The sequence below is a fragment of the Chinchilla lanigera genome, unplaced genomic scaffold (genome assembly GCF_000276665.1).
Source record: "Chinchilla lanigera isolate Chin_1 unplaced genomic scaffold, ChiLan1.0 scaffold00017, whole genome shotgun sequence".
NCBI lineage: Eukaryota > Metazoa > Chordata > Mammalia > Rodentia > Chinchillidae > Chinchilla > Chinchilla lanigera.
This window is the reverse complement of record NW_004955418.1, coordinates 1,036,912-1,042,507: the sequence shown is the minus strand read 5'-3', so window position 1 is coordinate 1,042,507 and position 5,596 is coordinate 1,036,912. Positions and strand designations below refer to the sequence as shown.

The following is a 5,596-nucleotide window of genomic DNA, read 5'->3' as shown; positions in this document are numbered from 1 at the left end:
CGCGGTGGTCAGCGGGCTCCTCGCCCCATCTCCGGGCCTCCCCGCCCGCGGGCCCAGCTGACTCCGCGGGCCCGTGCGGGCCGGGTCTCGGTAGGTGGCAGACGCCGTTTTGCCCGATGTACAACTGTTTCTTGAGTTCGCTTTGCTCTTGTTTAGCCGCACACTTTTTATCCTGTCCCCAGAGTGGTACAGTAGGAAGTTCGGAGGGGGAAATGTGACTTACACGAGGGAGGAGGGAAGCAGAGGGAGAAGCGTTTTATTCCTGGAGATTGCCATATGTAGTCAGAAGCTAGCACTTCAATTTTGCAGGACTGAGTCTGATAGAAAAGCTGTTGGATTGGCAAGGGAAGAAGCCAGTCAGTTCAGAAACTGAACATTGAAAACCACTGGAGAAATTACACAAAGGTTCCTTTCACTGTCTCTTGACAAAATGGACTTAACTCTGAAGTTAGGTACTGTATTCACGGAAGCCTTTTTAATTTAAAAGGGATTGAGCTCGATTTTCCACTAGAAAAAATTTCTTTGTGTTTTAAAATGAAAGGTTATTCACTAGTTACAAATAATATAGCTGTAGGAGACATAAGTAATTTGCGTATAGGTAATGTAGCTATAGATACAGAATACATACATAAAGAGAATGGGCACGACTTAAAATTGAGGATTTTTCCCTCTGAGTTTGTAGCCTCTTAGTGCCTCTTACTATCAGGTTTTTTCTTGGCAGTGGCAGGTATCACTGGTGATTTTTGCTTGGCTGAGATTGGTTATATTAAACCCCTAGCTTCTTAATGAGAAGTAAGTCTTCGATTATCTATCGTGAGCTATGTGATGGGCATCCAAGAGGAAGAAAACCAATTTTCACTTTGCCTTTAAGTCACAATACAGATTGACAGTTTAAACTTCTCAGCTCAGCTGTTGGACCTCATTTCACGTGTGATCAAACTTTAATGTGGAATTATTCCCATCACCTATTATAAGTTAGTTTAGCCCTTTACCAGCTTTTGTGGGCTGTTTTATTTTATTTTATTTTTTTTTTACAGTAGGTTTGAACTCAGGCTTACCCACAGAGCAATATTATATTTCCAGCCCTTTTTGTATATTTTTTAAAAAATTTTGAGACAGGGTCTCACTAAGTGGCTAAGTTGTTCAGACTGAGCTAGGATTTAGACTCTTCCTGCCTCTGCCTCCCAGAGTGCTGGGATTACACATGTGCCAAACTGTACCTATAGTGCTTCAATTTCTCTTTCTTTTTATTGAAATAAGGTCTTACTGTAGAGTTTTAGGCTGCCAAGTGCTGGAATTACAGGTGTATGTCCCACTCACAGCTAATTTTTCGAATTTCTTACAAATGAAGAAGCAGACTTCAGACAGTAAGTCCTGTAGAATAAAGAAGCGTGGTACTTGTTAAAAGAAGTGTGAACTTTAAGCAAAGGCCCCTTAATGGACCTTTGAAGGACCAGGAGCACACTGAGAGGTCATCAGTAAAAATATACGCATTTTTAAGGCTTTTAGGAATTACGAGGGGGTCCTAGTAGATCTAATTAGAAAGTTAGCGAGTAAATGTAGTATGTAGTAACTTTTATTTATTTTTTTTTTTTTTGGTTTTTCTCCGGTACCAGGAACCGAACTCACGACCTTGCGCTTGCCAGGCAGGCGCTTTGCCGCTGAGCTAAATCCCCAGCCCCTGTAGTAACTTTTAGATCAAGAATTGAAGCATTTATTCTCTGCATTGTCCTGTGTTACAGAGACTTTTTTTTCTTTCTTTTTTTTTTTTTTTTTCCTCTGTCTTTTTTTTTTTTCTGTCTTTTTGAGATGGATACTCCTTATGCGGTTCAGGCTGGCCTTGAGCTCATTTTGTAGCCCAGCCTGGCCTCAGACTAGCAATGATGCTCCTGCCTCAGCCTCCCAAGTGCTGGGATTACAGGCGTAGGCCACCACACCAAGCCAGAGACTTCTTTAGAGAGAAGTAGCACTTTGACCCAAAACACACATTTCAGTCTTCTAATAATACCCCTGGTAATATGGTTCTTTGTCAGTTAGTACATACTTTCTAGAGTAGATTTTCTCTAAAATATATCCTATATACACAGGAGTTTACTGTTTTTTGTTTTTCTCTAAAATACATCTTTTATACGCAGGAGTTTACTTTTCTGTTTTTGTTTTTTGGATTAGGGTCTCACTGTATAGTTCTGGCTGCCTTTGAACTCACTGTGTAGCCCAGCTTTCAGCTCACCTCCTGCTTCAGCCTCCCAAGTGCTGGGACTGCAGGTGTGTGCCATGCCTGGCATCTAGGGGTTTATTCATGCTTCCTAATTACTCTACCACTGAGTAACTTGCCCAGCCACCCCGCTTTTTTAAGTTTTTGGTGCTGGGTACTGAACCCAGGGCTTCCCACTTGCTAGACAAGTGTTCTACCACTGAGCTAAATCACCAGCCCCTCCAGCCCTTTTGGTTTTTTTTGTTTTGTTTTGTTTTTTTTCCGGTACTGGGAATCGAACTCACGACCTCACGCTTGCCAGGCAGGCACTGTGCTGCTGAGCTAAATCCCCAGCCCCAGCCCTTTGGTTTTGAGACAGTCTTGGGTGTTTTTGGTTTTGGTTTTTTTGGAGACAGAGTTTCACTTTGTAGTGCAAGCTGGCCTTGAACTCGGAAATCTTCTTGCTTTAGCCTCCCTAGTACTAGCTAATTATAGCACCACCATGCTTGACTAGAGACAGTCTTGCTAAATTGCCTAAATTGGCCTCAGATTTGAAAAACTTGTAATCCTCCTGCCTCAGCCTCTGGAATAGCTGGAATAACAGGTGTGCATGGCCCTTGTAAAATTTTTAAGAAGAAAATTCAGTTTAGAAATAATAGCTTGAGCTTTTTTTTGTTTTTTAAGTTTTTGGTGCTGGGGACTGAACCCAGGGCTTCCCACTTGCTAGACAAGTGTTCCACTGAGCTAAATCACCAGTTTTTCCAGTACTGGGAATCGAACTCATGACCTCGCGCTTGCCAGGCAGGCGCTGTGCCGCTGATCTAAAACCTCAGCCCCTAGCTTGAACTTTTAAAACTCATTTTTTGGAGAGGCGGGTTTCCAGTACCGGAAATCAAACTCAGGACCTTGCGCTCGCCAGGCGGGCACTGTGCCGCTGAGCTAAATCCCCGGCTCCTGAAACTCATTGTTAACTGCTTTTCACCTTGGTGTGTGCAGTAAAAAACTTGAGCTTTTCTTATAGTTTGACTACATTTTTTTGAGGTTAAGAGCAGAGTGTATTTATTGAGGGAAACAAAGCTTCTGTCCAAGAGAGGGACAGAAGAGGGGCCTGAGTGGGTTGCCCCTAGTTTGACTTCTTTGAGACTGTCAGGATTAGAAAAGATAAATAATTTATTTATGTATTTATTTGGCACTGGGAATTGAACTCAGAGCCTTGTGTATGCTAGGCAAACACTCTACCACTGAGCTACACCCGCAGCCCTAAATTTATTTTTAGTATACCAGTCAAAGAGATTATGACAACACAATGGGGATCATTTGTTTCAAACCTTCTGTGTGACACTTAGGTTGAATGGCAGGCTTACTAGCTATACATAAGACAGCACTCTTTTATTTCAGTCTTAATAATGTGTCTAAGATAGACTCCCTGAAAAGACTTACTTGGCTTATATAATTGCTCTTGGTCTTTAACCTTCTTAATTCTTTGAAAAACAATTCTATTAAATATCCTTTCAGCTTCAGATATCATAAACTGCTGCTGCATCTGTGTTCTAATAAATATTTTCTAAGAAAAACAGCATTTGACATGGCATTTTTAAGAAGTCAATACCTTGTTTCTTTGACAGAGGGATGCTATTTGTGTCTGCATTTGGCAGTCTTTTAAATGCCATGTCTTTTTTGGAAAAAGCTTTTGATGGACTTTATTTTGAAATACATCTTCAGGTCTCTGGACTTACGCTTTAAGCAGAGTATACCAGAGAGTGTCATTAGGAACATACATTGTAGTTCTGGCAGGGATTGGGATCCTCTGGGTTTTTTTGTATCTACACCAAATGGCTCTAGCCTGCTATGTTTTGAGGGTTTTCTGCTGACTTTATAGGTCTTCAGCTTTGATTTTGATGCTTTGAGTGCCTGCCTGTAGAAGCACCACCCCCGGCCCCTTTCCAGTTGGCTGTGTATCATCTGTTGTGGGCTAAGAAACCAGATCACGGAGCTTATTAAAATTGTGTCTAAAATAAGATCCAGTGGGCTCTGAGTGAAGAGGGCTTCATGTGCTCTGTGAACTGTGTGGTCTGCGGCAGATGAGAGACCTTTTTGACTGCCTCCTGTTTTTCTTTCGGTTGCACAGATACTGGAGGCTCTTTTGTAAGTGCCACAACATTGATATCTACAAGATTAATTTCTCTGTTCTTGGGAAAAGGGTACATATCTTGATTCTTTGAGGAGTTGAAGACTCACCAAAGTTACAATTCTAAAAAACTTTTTTTAAAATTCTATGTTAAAGAGGAAAAAATTTCAAAACAAGATAATAGGGTAACAGTGGTTAATACATTGTTTGTTGTTATCTTTAAATTGGTTACTCAGAGTACAAAATATTAGCATTTAATTGTCCAAACAATATTAGCACAAACCTTTCTTTTCAATGACTAACAGAAAGTAGTAGTATAACTATCTTAACTATCTTTTATACATATATATATTTTTTTGGTTTTTTCTTTTCTCCATTGACCCATCCCAGTTTCTCTTTCCTTTTGAAGTTTCTTTCCATTTTACAATATCTATTGTACTTTTTGGATCTAATTTATCCTTTCAGCTTCTCACAGTAGGGAGATAATATTATGTTTACACATGTGTATCTGGTTTATTTCACTTATGAGTATGGTCTTGAGTTGCATCTATTTACCTATAAAAAGTCTCCAGTTTATCCTTCTTTATGGCTGAGGGGTACTCCATTGTATAAAAAAACCACATCTTTTTTTATCCATTCTTTGGTTGATGGGCATTTGGGTTGTATCTAAGATCTAGCTATCACAAATTGTGGTACTATAAAGATGGGTGCCCCTGTATTGCTGTGATACAGTGTTTTTAATTCTTCTGGGAAGATACCCAGAAGAGGAATAGCTGGATCAAATGGGACCTCCAATCCTAGTTTAAAGCTTTTTTAAAAACAGTTAATGTGCCAGGTTTGGTAGTGCAGGAGAGTCCACAGCAAGAAGATCGCCCCAAGTTTTAGGCCAGCCTGGGCAACATAGTGAGTTCAAGGCCAGCTAAACTATATATCAAGGCCCTGTCTCAAAAAAAAGTACAAATTTTAATGATATCTTGCTAGTTACAGTTAATATTTGGTATATATATAGCTTTAAAACAAAGTAATGCCAGGATTATCGCTTGATCTATTTTATTTCTGTGATAAAGATTTTTATGACTACCTTCACTTCTTTTCCTTTTTTTTTTTTTTGAGACCAGTATCACTGTGTAGTTGATGCTGGCCTTGAACTGACTGTGCAGCCCAGGCTGGGTTTGAACTTGCACTGATCAATCCTCCTGCCTCAGCCTTCACATGCTGGGATTACAGATGTGTGCCACCCTGCCCAGCCTATTCAGATTTTTTTTTTTTTTTTT

At 40.2% G+C, this 5,596-nt stretch overlaps 1 protein-coding gene across 2 annotated transcripts in view; it reads left to right on the top strand.

Annotated features, from left to right (window-relative positions):
- Ube2d2 (ubiquitin-conjugating enzyme E2D 2) overlaps positions 1-5,596 on the top strand; it is a 53,421-nt gene that overhangs the window by 1,037 nt on the left and 46,788 nt on the right. Inside the window, exon 1 of one of the 2 annotated variants that reach the window (XM_013512969.1) lies at positions 72-90. The exons of the other annotated variant lie outside the window; for it this stretch is intronic. The gene's annotated coding sequence lies outside the window, so the exon portion shown is untranslated. Of the gene's footprint in view, positions 1-71; positions 91-5,596 lie in introns of those variants that run through there. 2 annotated transcript variants of the gene reach the window in all.